This window comes from Falco rusticolus, chromosome 2 (assembly GCF_015220075.1).
Source record: "Falco rusticolus isolate bFalRus1 chromosome 2, bFalRus1.pri, whole genome shotgun sequence".
NCBI lineage: Eukaryota > Metazoa > Chordata > Aves > Falconiformes > Falconidae > Falco > Falco rusticolus.
In genome coordinates this window covers 118,220,955-118,239,061 of record NC_051188.1, presented here as the reverse complement: position 1 = coordinate 118,239,061, position 18,107 = coordinate 118,220,955, and positions in this window count along the sequence as shown.

Below are 18,107 nucleotides of genomic sequence, written 5' to 3'. Positions count from 1 at the left end.
GTTCTGTTGTACTTAGACATGACTAATTCCTTTAAAGAAGTTGTTCTGAAAGCCAGAGCCTCAATCTGCAAAGCTGTAGCTCCAAGCTAATGTCACTAATTCAGATAATTAGTCTTGCTGAATTAAATGGGAAGAATTGTGCACGCATGAGTAGTGGTGGAAGATGAGGTGCTTATTTCATGTTATCAAAATACATGCCACTCATGACAATGAGCAAATGTCTTTCACAAGCATTTGAATATTAAACTCTTTCTTCTGCATTTATTAATAACCAGGAAAAATGTTTACCTTGTGAATTTGCTCCTCTTCTTTAGTTTCACATACAGTTTCATCCCTAAGGCAAATAACTTTGCACCTGTGTTTACTGCCTTTTCCCACACATCCTCACGTTGCCACCTACAGATTTTATCTCCTTGCCTTTTTTTTTTTTTCTTTTTCCTTACACAGCACAGATACACATGCAGTACTTTATTGATGACATATCCAGGGAACAGGGCTAAACTAAAGAGAATTACAAGTACAGCTCTGCTGGTCATGAAGATGGAAATATAGGCCTCTGGGCACAGGACCTTTGCTTCTTGTGCAATGCAAAGCAGTTCCTCTAACTAGTTTCTGAGCACTGCAATTTTTTTTTTTTTTTTGAAAAAACACCCTAAAGCACACCAAAACCAAAGCTCCCTGAAGCCAGATGCAGCAGAGGTCTTGGGGGAAGAGGGGGAATCAGCAGAGAAGAGAGGACACAGAAAGCTGAAATCAGGTTTGTCTCCACTTAGACATTAACTGGACAGATGCAGGAGAACATCTGACTGGCAGAAAAGTTGGAGCCGTGGGACTAAGTGGTGTGAACGTCTAAAATCAGCAGAATGACAGAAATCAGGATGCCCAGGTATCTCACAGCTGATTACTGGCTCCAGCAGGAGCTCTTCCCCAGGCAAGGCACCTAAGCCCTGGAGTCCCCCAGTGCCAGGTCAGCTCCGAGTCACACTGCAACCCCTTCCTCTGTCAGAAACCCTTGCCTATTCCTTCAGCTTCTTGAATCCCTGATTTTGCAAATCTTAGTTGCCATCTCTGCTACTCTCTCAAGTTGGACTGAAAACAGCCCACAGGTTAAAAAAAAAAAAAACATTGCGGCTAGACATAGGGGATAAACTACACATGCCCCTGCAGACAGCACAACTGTAGGAGCCTTGCTTTGGTAGAGAACCAGATCAAAGATGCAAGAGTAGTCTGACATGAAAGGAGAAGGCAGAAAACCCATCTTTCAAAAAATAATTGAAGAAAAAGATTAATACTCCATGAGCTTCCTTTTAGTGAGAAAAGACAAGCCATTCTGAACAGAGCAAGGAGGGGAAGCTGCAGAACCCCCGTAACCTGTATATAACCCACATTACAAATGCTGGATGTGGGATAAGTACTGAGACACACTGTTTCCTATAAGCTCAGGAGAACAGGTGAGTGTATAGAAGTAATGAGAAAGAACCATTTATTTTATGAGCTGAAATGTTTTTTACAAACAGAGCAGCGGCACCTGGTTTTCGATGGAAGATCTATACACTACTTCATCGCTATGGTAATTCGTATGATTGAACCTGGTCTCATACAATTTTAATACATAAACCTTTTGAGCTTGCATCACACTATTCTCATGCACTTGCTTTACACTTGATCTTCTGTTGTCTTAATTTAAACCAAAATAGCTGAGACAAAATATTCATCTAATCTGTACCTGCTTCTGTAATCCTCAATGCCAGCACAACTAAGCTGTGTTCAAAGCAATTTTATGTTGCCTGATTAAATATACAAACCACCCACCTGAGGCAGGTGCATTGCTGTAACCACTCAGTGTAGAGTGGAAAAGAAAAGAAATTATTAGTGTTTTGTAACATCCATAGGAAGCAATGAGACCAGTAGTTAGAATGCAAAGACAGAAAATTATCCAAAATTGAAAACTTCAGTCAGCAACAGAAATAAGATAATAATCACATCCAAAGAACGCATAAGTAAAATAAATAAGTGTCAATAATTACTGTTCTGCCCCCAAAAAACTGTTGGAGAGAGATGTATTTCAAGCAATATAACATCAAACCTGCAGAATCTACTTTCTGCTAGCTGGAAAGAGTAACCTTTTTTTTTTTTTTATTTTGGAGGTGAGTGGTATCAAGCTGGATATATGTAAAGGTGATTGACATGGGGTGACACAGCAAATGTCTGTCCCCTATGGGCAAAGACTGAAATCACGTCCCACCACTGCACTAGGCAGGCTCAGCGCTGTGGCTGGCTGTCTCAAGATGAAACAAATACTCACTGAGGCCCGTAATGAGAATTTAACAGACATCCCCCCCCTCCCCAAGGAGCCAGTGTCAGTCCAGGCAGGGGTAAGGGGAGGAAGAAGGGGCTACTGGTGCACTTCAGCCTTCTAGGATCAACCCAAAAAAGCTTCTTTCTCTACAAGATTTTACAAGATGGTCAGCTGGGAGCAACACTTATTCAGCTACTTACTCCTGGTCATACATTGGGCATTCTCATGCCAGTCACTGCCTCCTTAGCAGGACTGAAAAAACACGTGAGATCCTGTTGGAATAATTCAGCTACATCCTGGTTGTGAAAGCTGCTGTGAAGCAGAGAGCTAGTTCAGGGAAAGCTTAGAAAACATCCTTAAAATTGCTGTCAATACTATTATCATAAACCTGAGCCCTGGTTGTGCCAGGTACCATGTGAAAGCACTTAGTATGGCATCTTCAAAAACACAGGTAGAACTCTAAGGGCAAGAAAACAACTGCAAGAAGAAAGCGGCTGAAAGGACAGCCTTGGTGGTGGCTGCTCAGCACTGCAAAATAACTGATTAAGTTATTTAGAAGAATGAGTTCAAAAGTGTCTTGTCTTTCAAATGTGCTTTGGATGAACCTTGCATGGACAACGATAAAGTGCTGCTTCCTCTCCGTGTCTGTGCTCCGGTAGCTATGGCGTTACCTTTGCTGCAGCGTTCAGGTAAGAGGCTTAGTGCTGAGAGAGCTACCACAAGCTTTCTGGTGGAACGTGACCCGTACCTCCCCACGCTACACCACAGGCAGGAATGCAGTCTGGTTTTGCTATAGTACCTCAGAAGACAGCTACCATTACGTTATACCAATGCTACATGTACTGACTTTTTGGTTTTAATTTAGAAGTGCTTACTGAGCTAATGAAGAGTCTATTTGTAAAAATCTACCACAGTGAACCTAAGGGCGGGGCGGGGGGGTGGGAACCCCTACATCATTTTGTGACAATTACCTTTTGCGAAGCGTACAGACAATTCAGTCAGAGCCATGGACTAAAGAAATAATTTTCCTACAAGTAAGAACATAACCAGGGTTACACAGTTCCCTACTTCTTTCTCATTCTTTCTGCTCCAGGCTAAGGTCTATTTCCATTCCTTCAATAATTGCCAAAGGATTAGATCTAGCCAAAGTACATCCATGGATATTGTTTATGGCAGATTTTTCGGTACCTCACTGACATGTTCGAGCTGCCTTGATCTATCAGGTCAGCTATGTCAGGAACAGCATACATTGCAGCAATCACAAAATAAACAAATTACCAAAAAAAAAAGTCTCTTTGAAACGTCAGACTTTGTCATTAAGACATGCTAGTCTGAAACCAGGAATGGAAGCTGAAGGATTTTTCAGAGAATTGGTTGTCTGCCAGCTCCTGCTTTCCCACAGTGAAAGCTTTGAAGCTACATTACCAGTGAGAGCAGTGAAAAAGGAGGACAGGGAATTATTTGAGGTGGGCAAAACCTTTATTTCCAGCTCTAAATTAACACTTAAAATTGCATGCCTGGAAACAAAGGGGCAGCCAGCACACATACTGAAAACATTAGGCACACCCTCCTATAAAATCAGCTTCTTTAAAAGAACATTTAATGAGTAAGCAGAGATTAACACACAAAAATGCTGCATCATCTGCATCGCAGCCGGTTGATTAGACGAAACATGTCCCAGGAGAACGAGGAATAGAAAACTGCATTTCTCTCGGAAGCTCTGTGGGTAGCCTAGGCCAGCCAAGTTTTCTCTGAATCTTTTTCCAAGTTAAATTAATCTGCCCTAAAATCTGCTAGTTCGAAACTGCTGCTACTATTAGCCTGGAAAAGGAACTCTGAGAGAAACACTTTGAAATTGTCAGGTTTGGTCCTGAGCAAAGACTGAAGTAGCTCATCCACATCAATGAGTTGGCTGGCAGAGGACTGGATGTGTCCTTCGCATTTGACCCTGATACAAATGATATGTTTTCTTTTACAAGTCCTGCAGCATCAGGACTCAATCAAGTTAAAGAGCTGATTTTTACCATCCTCTAAAATTGGACATTCTGTATGTTTATACAGAAAATGGCTCACAGTACTGGAGAGCACGGACATGAATTCATTATCTTTCTAGTACAAGATCATATGATGTGTAACAGCACTACCAATCATCGTGTCCAATGAAAATAATGATTATAAGTGTTTCCATCTTATTAACTTCTAACTATACAACAGTTTTATAAAAAGACTTCTTGAGGACAAGCTATATATACACCCGAGTCATTTTCCTTTTTATACCATTGCTTAGACTGTATAGCAAGCAATTGTCCTAGATAGAAGGGACCATTCAGCAACTGCCAAGCCTTGGACTTTACAGTTCTCCAAGCCTGCTTTAACACAAGTGAATATATAACAGATATTTTTTTTTTGAACCCAGAAAAGTTGGCTGTTAAGATGGGGTAACAGTCAACAGGGAGACCGCCGTTTTCCAGAAAAGGTTTGGAAAGTGTCATCAAATTACAAGGTGGTAATGAGATTTGAGGGTTGTTTTTTTTTTTCAACATGTACAGGTGTCCTGCTAATCTGATATGCCAGTGCCAGACTGTGCCTCCAGAAATAATTAACAATAGCAGTGGCACAGGTACTCCATCAGTAGAAGCACTGGAGAGTAGTGAATCCATGCAAAGATTGTACAGGTAGAAGAGAAAGATCATTACAACAGATACACTAATAGGCTAGCAGTGTATTAGTGTGTGAAGTTCAGTTTTGCAGTTTCATCTCTTTCCTGGGCTTCATGTCAGCAAAGGAGGTTTGAATAATTTCAAGGAAATCAGTTATGATTTTTGACAGCTGTTTTTATTTAATTTTAAAATTTTATTTTAAAGGTCTTATTATTTTCTTTAAGTTACAACCTTTGGAAACTACAGAAACTTATTTTACTGTAGAGCACCTAGCTGCATTTTTTCCCTGACAATCATATTGTGTTGTCTTTGTTTCTAAGTGGAATGAGCACAGCTTCTACTGGCTATTCACTTCATTGACCAGCAGAAAAACAATTAAAATTCTCAGCCCACAGATATTCATGCATGGACACTCATGCCGCTTGAACTCCAGCTGAAAGTTAAAAATGAAGACAGGCTACTTGAATTTTTACTTATGCATGCATAAATACCCACCTGAATTTCCTGAAATCCCTCCCATGTTCTCACAGAGTCACCTTTTAGCAATAGTCCACAGCACTGTGGCCCACTTCCACAGTAAATACTTTCTCTGAGCACTTTTAAAGGAGATCAAGTTAGTCAAAAGGCTATGAAATCAAATTTATATTTGCAAAATGACTTAATGGAACAGCCATGTGAAAAGGCCAGCCACCACCAGTGGTTCTCTAGGCTACAACAGCTTCCAGGCAGAGTTTCATTTTGTCCTATAGGGCTCCAGCTTGCTTGAATTAATTGCACAACTGAATTTTTCTTCCTCTGCATAGTATTATCTTAGTCGTGAGAGAGAAAGATCCTTCCAGAAGAGCCTCAATTTTTAAAAGCTACACAGAAAGATTCAAGAGTTTCTTCTTGCAAGACATCATCAGTCATGGAAGTCATTCTTCTACATGTCATCTGATAAAATGCGAGTCTCAATCCTAACACCTGCTGTAAAGCCCAGGACCACCCCTCAAAAGTAAGTATCAGCCAACAGTCAGCCTAAATCGGTTTATTATCATCATGCCTAGTCTCAAGCATTAGTAATCAGTTATGTGTATTTTTCTGATTTAGGGGTTTGGACAAGTGTTGCAGTCAATTTTTGAACTGGCATCCAGTTGGAAATTCAGCAGATAGAGACCAAATCCTGGGCTGCATCCAAAGCAGCATAGCCAGCAGGTCGAGGGAGGGGCTGTGCCCCTCTGCTCTGCTCTCATGAGACCTCCCTGCAGTGATGTCTTCAGCTTTTCAACACAAGGACACGGACCTATTAGAGCGAGTCCAGAGGAGGCCACGAAGATGCTCAGAGGGCTGAAGCCTCTCTCCTATGGAGACAGGATGAAACAGCTGGGATTGCTCAGCCTGGGAAAGAGAAGCCTCCACAGGGATGTCATAGCAGCTTTCCCATACTGAATGGGGCCCGACAAGAAAGCTGGAGAAGGACCTTACAGGGCCATGTAGTGATAGGACAACAAGGAATGGTGGTAAACTGACAGAAGGTAGATTTGGATTAGATATTAGGTAGAAATTCCTTACTGCGAGTGTGACAGGACACTGGCAAAGGCTGCCCAGAGCAGCTGTGGGTGCCCCATCCCTGGCAGTGCTCAAGGCCATGTTGGTTGGGGCTTGGAGAAACCTGGGGTGGGTGAAGGTGTCCCTGCCCATGGCAGGGGGCTGGAACTAGGTGATCTTATAAGCTCCCTTCCAACCTAACCCATTGCACGGGAAGACATACAAGGCTTTGTGTGGGAAGACTGTGGAGGAAAATGGAGGTGTTATTCCTTCATAACTCCAGAAATAGGTTAAATACTGGATATGGGACATAATGTGCTGCAGGAATACTCCCCAAGCTTCTCCTCCAGAAAGGAAAGTGAGTCTTTATTTAGTGGGAACACATCCTCAGGAAATATGGTTTGGGAAGGTAAAAACTGAATCAAGAAATAAGCCCGTGTCTCCTTCTAGGAGAGCAGATCATCCATGGGAGTGAGTGGGTTTGGCTGGGAAAAGCTCATCTCTGCAGAGGCAGCCTGGAGCCCAGAGCACATATGAGCACAGAACCATTGAGGAGGGAAAGCATCTGTAAGTCCCAGCTGGAAATGGGAAAGTGAAGCTGACCTTTTAGATTAAGTTTCAATAGATTTGCAGCAATTTCCTTGCATTTCCTTAGAACCAACTTTTATAAACGTTTGTGCCAGCATTCTCCCTTTTGGATGCTGCCATTAACCCTTTCATTCAGGGTTCACTTGAACCTGGTTTGCGCCGACAGTGATTGCTAGATAGCAGGCAAGCATCCCGGCATCTCATGCAAAAGCATGCAGTGAGCAGGAGGGCAAGGAGGAGGAAAGATGAAATGTAGCATGTGCAGGAGGAGGGGAATAGGGGTCACAGGAAAGACCGTGATTCTGACCCTGTTTTCTGGGATTTGGAAACTCATGCAGCCCCAAGATGGACAACTCAGGAAAGGAAAGAACCTTTCCACAGCTGGGAAAGGCTCAACCACCACACAGGAGCAAAGGAGAGGGTGACTGATAGGGCTGCTGAGGAAGGCCTTAAAAAAATAAAATAAAATAGCTGTTTAAGGTGCAATAGTGGCTGTAAGGTATTAAAAGCTGGAAAGCTACCGCTGAAGTGGTGAATGATCTTACTAGCTGCTATTCAGGGACGAGCAGTAATAAAAAACCAGAAGTCCTGCCTACTGTGAGGCTATAGGTCTGATAACGTGCCTGGCATTTAGGCTCAAGGCTGAGCAGAATGAACTTCTAAATGCAGAATTCTTGGTTTCCATGACACAGATTCACATACCTACATAGGTCTGCTTGTTTCTACTCGCCTCTGTCTTTACCCCAATAAAAATGAGATGAACAGCATTTGCTGCTGAGCTACCAGCTGCACCAAGTTCAGGTGTTACAGCATCAACCATGCAGGGCAACATCTGACCCCCAGTGTCTGCCTGCCTGGGATGGCACTACAGAGTAAATTAAATGAACACCTTTCCACTTTGCAACAATGGGAGAGTAGTGAATTGCCAAAGCTAAGTCCTTCCCAGGGTGTAAATCCAGCTGAAGTCCAAGAACCTAAAGACAGATGCTCTTCTTCAACTCCCTGCTTTAATTGCAAAGTAAATGGAAGACAGATCCAGGTTAACTCTGCTTCTATCTTTATAGACCAACACTTAGCTAGCATGGCTTGCAAAATAAATATAAAACCAAACAAAGTAATCACACACATCCCCAGTGTACCTGGGGATTACAGGCAAAACTGCCCTAGAAATCTATTATTGTACTGTCATTTGATGATGACCAAAAAGAAGAAACTAAACAGGAAAGATGACCAAATCAAAAAGCTTGGAAAAACTTTCTCAAAAAATGGCTGGATTTTTGACTAAATCCTTTTTCACCCCAACAGTTTCATAAATACCAGGCTTTCTTGCATTCAAATTCCCCCTACCACCACTTTTTTTTTCCCGGGTAGTGAAACAGCCTTGGCCTTTGGCTTTTAATTTCACACCAGCTCAAGGCAAGAGTCAAAGTTTCCACTGACTGCGGCCCATCGGCAGCCTGCCACAGTTCAACAGCTCCTCGACAGGAGGGTTGTGACCGTGCCCTTTAAAACCTTCACAGTTTAGAGATCTTTCACATAGAGCACTCTTTTCCAGGAGACTGGTTTGCATGCTGCCCCTCCAAAAATGTTCTTTCCTCCTGCCTCTTGTGACTTGCATTAGTCTAATTTTTTCATAATTTTTTCAGCTCAAGGCTGACATGGGGAAGGCTGGGCAATTTAGTCACCCAGCAGAGTGCTTACAGTTACACAAATGATGATAAGAGCGTGTTGCTGCACTGCTTTCTACCTTAAGTAGGATTAATGGAAGAAGGCAAGCCTGCTGAAAAGAGAGCATTGAGGACACTCCAGCCTTGGTCCAAAAAGAGTTTGGGGCAGGTTCTGGGATTATGCACCTGACCGTGGCTGCCCCTGTACGTACCTGCCTTCCTGGCGGAGGTGGCAAGAAGAAATGGGAAGTGGCTATGCCCCACACTAAGGCTTTACCTGCTGACGGAGCCGGGCAGGGCTGCTGGGTTTTGCTCACTTGCAGGCATGAAATGGAGTGGGAAAAGGCTTCGGGTAAGCTTGGCTGGAGGAGACTTGGGTAGGGTCAAATTGGGGCACGTGTTTATTAAACAAGGGGCAGCACGTTTGTGATCGTGACCAGCAGCCAGGGGAGGGGAGGGAGAAGGCAGGCAGGGCACTGGTGAGGCAGCACAGCCTGCAGCTGGGGCACCTGCGAGGTCAGGTGAAGCAGAGACTGCCCACCCTTGGTTTGAACACACATGATTTATGCGGAGTCTTGTTTCCAAAGAAACCTGGCTCACAGGGCTTTTAGGTGTCATCATGGAGGAGAAATCTGTGCTGGGGGCATTACTCCTGTCTGCTCCAAACTCCCCTGCTCTTTCCCACCCAAAGGGCTCCAAGGACCCATGCACAAGTTGGGAAATCCCCCTTGAAGGCATTAGAGGTGCTGGACTTGGGTCCCAGGAGGCTGGAGTTTGGTGGGAAAGGGGTCGTACCCAGCATATAAGTCTGTTCACATCAGGCTATTGCACAGGGAGTAAAAATAATACAAAATGGTCTCTTTACAAAAATAAGCCTTGCAATTCCCTCCTTTGGAGGTCTCTGACAACCCCCATCCCTTAGCTCTCAGAAAGCAACTCCACCTCAAAAATCACTTCTTGAAAGAATTGTTACAGCAAAGAACAAACTCCCTATTTCTTACACCTCCCACACAGAAATGTCAGAAAGGTACTGCCAAAACATTTTCCACGATGACTGGCAACTTGCTTGCATGCCAAGAGAAAGGAACTTGTAAGAACATGCAAAAGTGTAATCTTGCCATTCCCTGCATTTAAAAAGTTTTTAAAAGATGCTAACTATTTTTAATTGAGTTTGAAGAAGAAAGCTACACTATATTGGTTCTTTTTTATTTTAATTTTGTGCAACTCACCCATGTCTAGTCTTGTACCAAGAACAAGAGTTAGAGTACACCCTGCACAGGTAAAATTTAATTAGCTAACACTTGCTTATTATCCTAGACTGCCATTTGCATTCCCCGTGCCCTGTTTAGGAAGTGATGGTGTATGTTCTGCAGTTCAAGTGTTATTTATGTACCCTCCCATCATCACTTTGTCAAAAACAAATGTCTGAGGTGAAGAAAGAAGCCTGCACTGCACTAATTGCTCATTGATACCCTGGTCGGGCTTACCAGCCTTTTTTAAAAACAGTGTTAAAAGACACCATAGACCAGTATCTCTATCCTGCAAGAGCCAAATTATTTCCGCCTGTTGATAAGCATGTTTCTCACAGACAGAAAAGAAAGCAGCTGATATCCAAGCCTTATTTTTTTTTAAAAATATATATTTATATTCGAGGGCACAACTGTATTTCCTTAAATCATGTCAGTAGTAGGAAAGGTCTATGATTTAGGAGTGATGGCAAAGTCAATGAGTCTTATGTCAACATCCTTTGTCCAAATCTAATTTGATAGTGATGAAAAGGTGTCACTTAGTGATCCCTCTACTTGAGATAAATTTATGGTAAGACACTTGATAGGCAGGTGCTTAAAATAGAAAAGCTTTTCTTATACCTGTGGCAGCATCAGCTGCACTTTTTCTATAGATAAATAGAATACCAATGACATCAGTTCAGGCAAATAAATCAGCCCATACTGTTTTGAAGGGATCAATTGATCAAATGGAAAAAACCCCAAAAAAACAAAACACCAACAAACAAACTGAAAAAACTTCTTCCCCCCAGCCTGCCTCTTTGCTATCACAGCAGAAACTTCTGAGGACACAACTCTTCCAACAAACCTCATTTCCCCCCCAGAGGAACAGCAAGCCTTCTTCACAACACCTCACAGAAGGATGGTTTCAAGCAAGAGGAACATACAGAAAACTAACCTCAAATTACTTACTTGCCAGACTAATTCATGGTGCTTGCTTTCTTCCAAACAGTCACTCCACTCTTGGCCTCCCCTCCAGCCCTTACAACCTCTCTCCAGCTCCAAGGCTCTTTGCAGAAGCAGAGAGAAGCCCACTGCTGTTGGTTAGAGGCCCTTCACCAACCCACAGCCTACCAGGGCTGTGACCCCAACAACATGTGCTCAGACACACCTGTATAATAAAGCTACAGGTGAAGGAAGTGAAGCAATTACCATTATTGATGCAGGCTTACCCTTGGCTTTGGAGAAGTGAGGAAGATGCTTTGGCACAAGTGTAGAGGATGAGAGAAAAGCGGCAGTGGAGATGTATCATCACCTGGCCTTGGTTTGTGGTCCCTCCAACCTTGCCTAATTCTCCTGCAAGGGACACATTGGAGTGTATGAAAACAGAATTAACCCTGTGAGTAGCATTCTTCACCCTGCTCTAAGGAAATACTCTAGAGTTACAGACAGCAGTGGAACTGAGATCAGCTTGAAATGGAGGTATACTGAAGCTACTGGTGTTGTACTGATAGCTTAAAAAATCCAAACAAGAAAAAAAAAAAAGCTCATTTTAAGCTGCTGGACCCAAGCATGGTCTTCACAACCCTTTTATCTTTTCTAGTTGGGGAATGTTCTTTTTTAAGCTGAGTAGTAATTGATATTGAAGGAAGAGCTCCAGGGCATTAACTAGTCCATACTACCTCTCAGTGTTGGGGAGTTAAAAACGGGGAGCGTTCTTCCACACACAGCTAGCTGTGCTCATGGTATGTAGCTCGTCTTTCTGGTCCCTTACACTGATGCCTGTTGGAAAGCAGATGCGTAGAGGGCTGAAACCCTCACTGAAGCCACAGAAAACTGCGAGTGGTCAAGTATATGAATGCCAGGCAAACTATTTGCTCTGACAGTGGCTGCTTTTCCTTCATTTTTGTCTTCCCTACAGGATTCACTTTTTAAATGGTTTATTTACGGGTTTGGCTTGTATATCTAACTGCACCCAGAGAATTCCAGCTCAAAAATTTACGTGTGCTTAGTAATTTTAAGCTCCACACATGAGGCAACGTGTGCAGACAGAGAGAAAGGGGGGAAAAAATGATTCCAAGTATGTTGCCTCTCTGAAGAGCTGCTTTGAGATTGATAGTTTTACTGTGCAGATCCACACCCCATTACCCCTCATAGCAGTAGGCTGCCATTAGGAATTTTGCCCTTCTTTTTTTCCTGGGTTGCCAATGAACTGAGGCCACGTTGCAGAGGGAAGGATGCTGATGCTGCTTGCCCACCCGTGGCCCTGAGGAAACATCAGGAAGAGGTCAGTCCCACTCAAACCCCACTGCCAACTGTGTTTGTACAGGTCTCACCGATTAGGGCAGAATTTGGCTTGCAGAAAAAGCTGAGCCCTACATGCTGGGGAAAACCGATGGGTTGGCTTGGGGATCTCATGAGGACGTTTGTAAGGCTGGCTGCAGGTGGGGTCAAGGGCAATTGGCTGTTTATATATATATATATATATATTTTTTTTTTTTTTTGGTGAACTGAACATCCCTGGTGTGTGTTCTGGGTCTAGCTGGGATGGAGTTAATTTTCCTCCTAGCAGCCCATATAGCGCTGTGGTTTGAATACCTCTTTTTCAGGGTTGTGCTTCACCCTTTGCCCCTGCCACATCTCCTTTCCCAGAAGCTGCCCATCACAGACCTGTCTCTCACATCCATCCTACCTGCGTGAGGGCTTCTCTGCAGCATTTCAGGAAATGGATGAGTGCATCAACTTATTTGTGGCAACTTTTTGTAAACAGTGAGGAATGTGCGGCCATATGGAGCTGTGCACTGAGCTAACAGGCTGGTGTGAATCCTCTTCTGGGAAGCTGGTCTCTCTGTCAAGGAAAAGCAAAACAAAAGAGCTCAGCAAATGTGCACCCAGGATTCTCCAGATGATAAAAGCTCAGAATAAGGGGCACTACCTCGCATATGCTGTGTGTAAGCACAAGGACAGTTACTTCAGCATAACTTACACAGAATAACCTGAAGCCTGACAACCCACCACACTGCAGTTTGCTGTCAGTAACTGCTCCCATTGCAAAGGAGGATTTCGGCTATGGAGGGATTTGTCTGAGGTTTTGATGGGAAACCGGAGCTCTCAACCATGGGCAGCCCTGCTCATTTCAAGGAGTGATACCTCATGTGCCATTGACAATACTTTAGATAGTCTTTTAAGTCTTTCCCCTTTTCTAGTACTTATCAAAGGACTAAAAGATGGCTGCAAAGATCTACAGGGGCACTTGATTAACAGGGGAGAGGAAGACAAAGGATGCATAAATCAAGGAGAAAAAGTCTTTAAAGACAGAGTGAGACTGTAAAGTAACTTGCTCACACAAAAGGAGATGCCAGTAGTTAAAATTTCATGAAGGGGCTCTGGCTTTCAAAGTTTGGAGGGCAATGTGGAGAGTGTTTCTGATACTTCAAAACCAGCTACTACAATTTAACAAAATAATACTAAAAAACACACTGAAAAAAGAGAATGTTTGGTAAAGACACTCTTACCAGCAACTATCCAGCCTATTTGAGTTATACCTCATGGCAAACCATCTGACACCACAAAAATCTGCAACTTCCATTTGCTATCCTTTTTTTTCTTTCCCCCTTAACTATGCCATTTCTACATTGGCCTGCAAATTATTTCTGTGACCCCCAGACTGTGACCAGAAAGAGCTGTGCAAATGCTTTAAAAAAATAAATACTTGAGAAAACTGCTTATCATATTAATTATTTCTGGTAAATGCTAAATTATCCTCATATTATTTTGTGAAGAAATTGTACAACAATTAGCAAGTAATGGCATCTTCAGTTGCATAAATCCAATTTTCCAGCATTCTATTGGCTGCCATACAATGGTCCATACAAATCCTAACTTCTCCCTCTGGTAAAGCACTTCCCTATATTCACCAGACAAAAGTAAATCTTACAAGGTTTGATAGAAAAGCTACAATCTATTTTACTTTTAAAATTAGAAGTATTTCTTGGATTTTTTTTTCAAGTGTCTGAATAGGATTTAAGACTCATAGTTCAAAGAAAAAAAGTTCAACCTAGTATTCTCTCACTTTTGTAAAAGCACCCCAAAAGATTGTTCCTTCCTCACAGCCCACAGCTGCAGCTTCTTGAGGTCAAAAACTTGACTATCATATAAATTATATATTTTAATGCCTGGAGAACACAAGTGGATGTCCTTACTAACAATTCTACACTTACGGGTAGGAGTTACCTCCATGTATCAGGGCGCAAATCTATCAGCTTCCAAAATCAGGACCCTCATCTTCATGCTGTGCGGCTCTTTGCCTGTAGCCTAATAAAACTTTATCCAGGCCAGGCGAACAACAGAAAAATATAATTTAAGGAACAATACTGCCTTGACCCGCAAAGAAGAGGGAGTGAGATGGATCTTAATCACCCTCTTCTGCATCTGAGTTCAAGTGCTATGAAGTTATAATGCAAACATTGAACAGTCCTGAATTGAATGAAGTAAAGATAATTCAAGGACAAAAAGTTGTTTGCAGCCAATATAGATATTTGAAATCTTCTCAGTAGTTCTTTAAAAATCTCATTACAAGCTGAAATGGGTATTATTTCTTGTGGTGCTCTTACAATCCCTGAGTTTCTTCATTGTTTCATTATGTGTGTTCTGAATACAGAGATGGGAACTCCCAGAGATAAACTACAGAACCCTGTAGGATACAAGATATCCATAAATAATTATTTGGTTATTTTATTCTCTAAAAAAATGACTCTTGCCTGAAATATTTAAATCTAGATGCACTCCAAACCAGGAACAGTAAAAGGGCTTTGGTGAGTGCTGTAGCATTACAAGAAGGCAGTCACTACTTCTAATTCAAATCTAGTGTTAGTACTTGACATTTTAATTTTTTTGAAGATGATAGGTAAGCTAGAATATATGGTATGTGAACTCTTTCTTTTTTCTTTATCCCTTATTATGGCTACAAATATCCCAGTAAGAAACAAAGTATCAAAGCTGCATTTTGAAATAAATTGCTGGGATTCACTCATGTATCGGAAGCAAACAAACCAAGCAAAACAAACAAGGAAAAAAAACCAGCCCAGAAAACTATCTGGTAAGTATATGAAAGCATAGTTTTGCATTACAAAATAATCTTGTATTCTATAAAACAGCAGGATTGCTTTAAAGCAAAAAGGGTGACTAATTTTCTGTCTACCATGGATGCATTCACAGCTTGTTACTGGTGTACTCAGGTGCACTGGGTCTGCGGGAAGGTGTTAGTGCCGGGGGGCTACGGGGCGGCTCTGCCAGAAGGTGCCGGAAGCTTCCCCCGTGCCCGATGTCACCGGTGCCAGCCCAGCCGGCCCCAGCGCTGGCCAGGGCCGAGCCCAGCAGCCGCGGTGGCAGCGCCTCGGGGGCGGCGGGTGCGAGGGGGGAAATAAAATCCCCCTGCCCCGGCCGGAGCGCGGGGGGAGGCCGTGCGAGAGCCCCAGCCCCCGGGCACCAGGCGGGGCAGGGGGAGGCCGGGGGGCTCCAGGCGCGGAGCAGAGCCCCCCCGGCAGCCCTGGGGAGCCCCCGGCCAGGCGGGCTGGGGCAGGGGGCGAGGAGCCCCCCATGGGGGGCAGGGGCGGCAGGGACAGCTGTGAGGGACTGACCCCGGCCCCGCGCCGCTGTGGGCAGGGGGAGAGGCGCCGGGGGTGAGGGTGGGCCTGGGGAGACGGGAGGGTGGGGGGAAGGGGTTTTACTGGTAATAAATTAAACTCCCCAGGTTGAGTCTGTTTGCCCGTGCCGGTAACCACCGAGTGACCTCCCTGCCCCCATCCCCACCCACGAGCTGTTCCGTACCCCTTCCCTCGCCCGCCCAGCTGAGGAGGGCAGTGATGGAGCAGCTGGGTGGGCACCTGGGGTCCGGCCAGGGCCAACCCACCACATCACGGAGAGATGTTATGTTTCCTTTGGCCGTACTGCTGAAGGGAAGGCTGTGGTTCGGGAGCCCAAGGGAAGAGAACGGGGAACCTTCTGCCCTGCAGAAGACGGGCTTTGGCATATCAGCTTCACCTAAGCTCTTAACTGGGACAGGATATTCTGTATCAATCATTGCAAATTGTATGACACTATTAATACAAATGTTCTGCAAAGATAATGGCCAGTCCTGCTTATCTGCCATAGTAATTAAAAAGCTCTAATAAAATAATATTGAGATAAATTTCAATGCTTTGTATGGTGGAGCTCCTCACAGAAAAGTAATTTTTTTACAGCTTTAGCTTCAACTTGTTACCCATTTTTGAAAGCTAATGCCATGGTAGATTTTAATAATATGACTAGTGCACATATCTATGCTGCATTAATTATAGATTTACAACTCCACAGAAGACACCCACAAAGAGGGCAAATACAAGAAATATCATCGGAAAGGGAAGTGCCTATCACAACAGCAGCATTTTCATTAGGTTTAACTATTCTTGTCCAGCATTTGTACACATTAAATTATCACCATGATTCCTTAGCTCTCCTCCTTCCCTAGAGAGCTCCATGGATCTAGCTGACACTCTTGTAGGACTTACTGCTTCTACAGAATACTAAACAAAGATCTAAATAATTTCTTTACTCTGGCATCCTAATTAGGACCATATGAAGTTCCATGCTCTCAAGTCATAAAGTCTAAAGTCAATGGAGAACCAGAATGGAGTTTGCTACATTCACATGAGCAGTTACTTGCTTTTTTTTTTTTTTTTTTTTTTTTTTAATATGGCTTTCTCATTCTGTGTCAGATTTAGTGTAAATCCCTGCCAAACCCAAATTTTTGCAAAAGACTCCATAATCAGATGGGAAGATTTTTGATGGTACCACAAGACTCTTCTGACACACAGTCACCTTTGCCTAGGAGACTCCTGCTGCTAGAAAGCCTGGAAGCTTTAATTTTGCTTGGCTGGTTCATGAGCAGAGCTGTGGCGGGGAACAGAAAGAGGCATTAGGATACACAGGGAGGGGGGGGAGAAAACATAATCTCGATGCCAGCAAGAACAAACTGCTGATATGACTGATCTTAAATCTTCTTCCTAGGTGGGAGACTATAACAGAAAACAGCTGAGATTTTCACCTTGGAAAATACTAGTGAACTGGAAAGGGTATTAGAAAAAATTAAAAACACTAGAAAAATGAATGCAGATTGTACTTTGCTGATACAGAAATATGAAACAGCAAAAATTAATGTGTGTCTCTACTGAAGTTGCTGATTTCTTTTCTCACTTGCATTATACTACCTAACCAAAGATATCACAGTTAAGGAGAGAAAGGACATTTTAAAGAAAATGGTATTTGGCCAGGGACCAGCGACAAGATAGGCTACTACCCTAATTCCTGGTGTGAACCTAAACACACATCTGGTTTGTCATCCTGGGGTTCAATTTGGAAATAAATGCCAACACAACTCTGTTCTCTGTGAATCAGATCTGTTCTTTGGGTTAGGTTGAAAATACAGAAAGTGGAATGAAAAACTCAAATGTTTCTATGAAACTTAGTTATCTTACAGTGAGCTCTATTCATAAGAGACACTAGAAAAGTTCAAAACTTTGAGAACACAACACTTAAATTTTGTGCATGTGTTTTTGAAGGCATACAGTAAGCTAGTTCCACAGTACCAAAGTTGGGGTATATTAAGGACCATGACACTAGAAAAATGACTCAATTCATAAACAAGTTTTTAATTTAAAATGATGTTGCAATGACATGCTGTAAGCAGTGGTAGGGTTTTAGGTCAGGAAAGAGCAGCTGAAGTTTTCTTCCCAACAAGATTTCTTTTCATCCTCAAATGTTTTTTGAGGGCTTTTAATTCATATGAACCTAAGACTTTGCAAAGCTTTCCAGTTTGATGGGGGGCGTTAAAAGGGATGAGCATTACGTGTAGCCACAGCTCAGAGTACTCTCTATGCAGGTACCTGGGCCAGTCACCAGCAATAAGTAGAACAGAGTGAAGCCTCTCTATCAAAATCTGCCAATTTCCCAGGCTATGTCTGCTGTTGTGCCTGTCTCTTTTTTCAAGTGAAAATTCTGTTATGGACTGATAATTATCTACAAAGAGCATTAATACTGGACTATTTCAGGAAAAAAAAATGCAATGAAGTTTTAAAAACAACTCTTACCAGCAATTTATAAG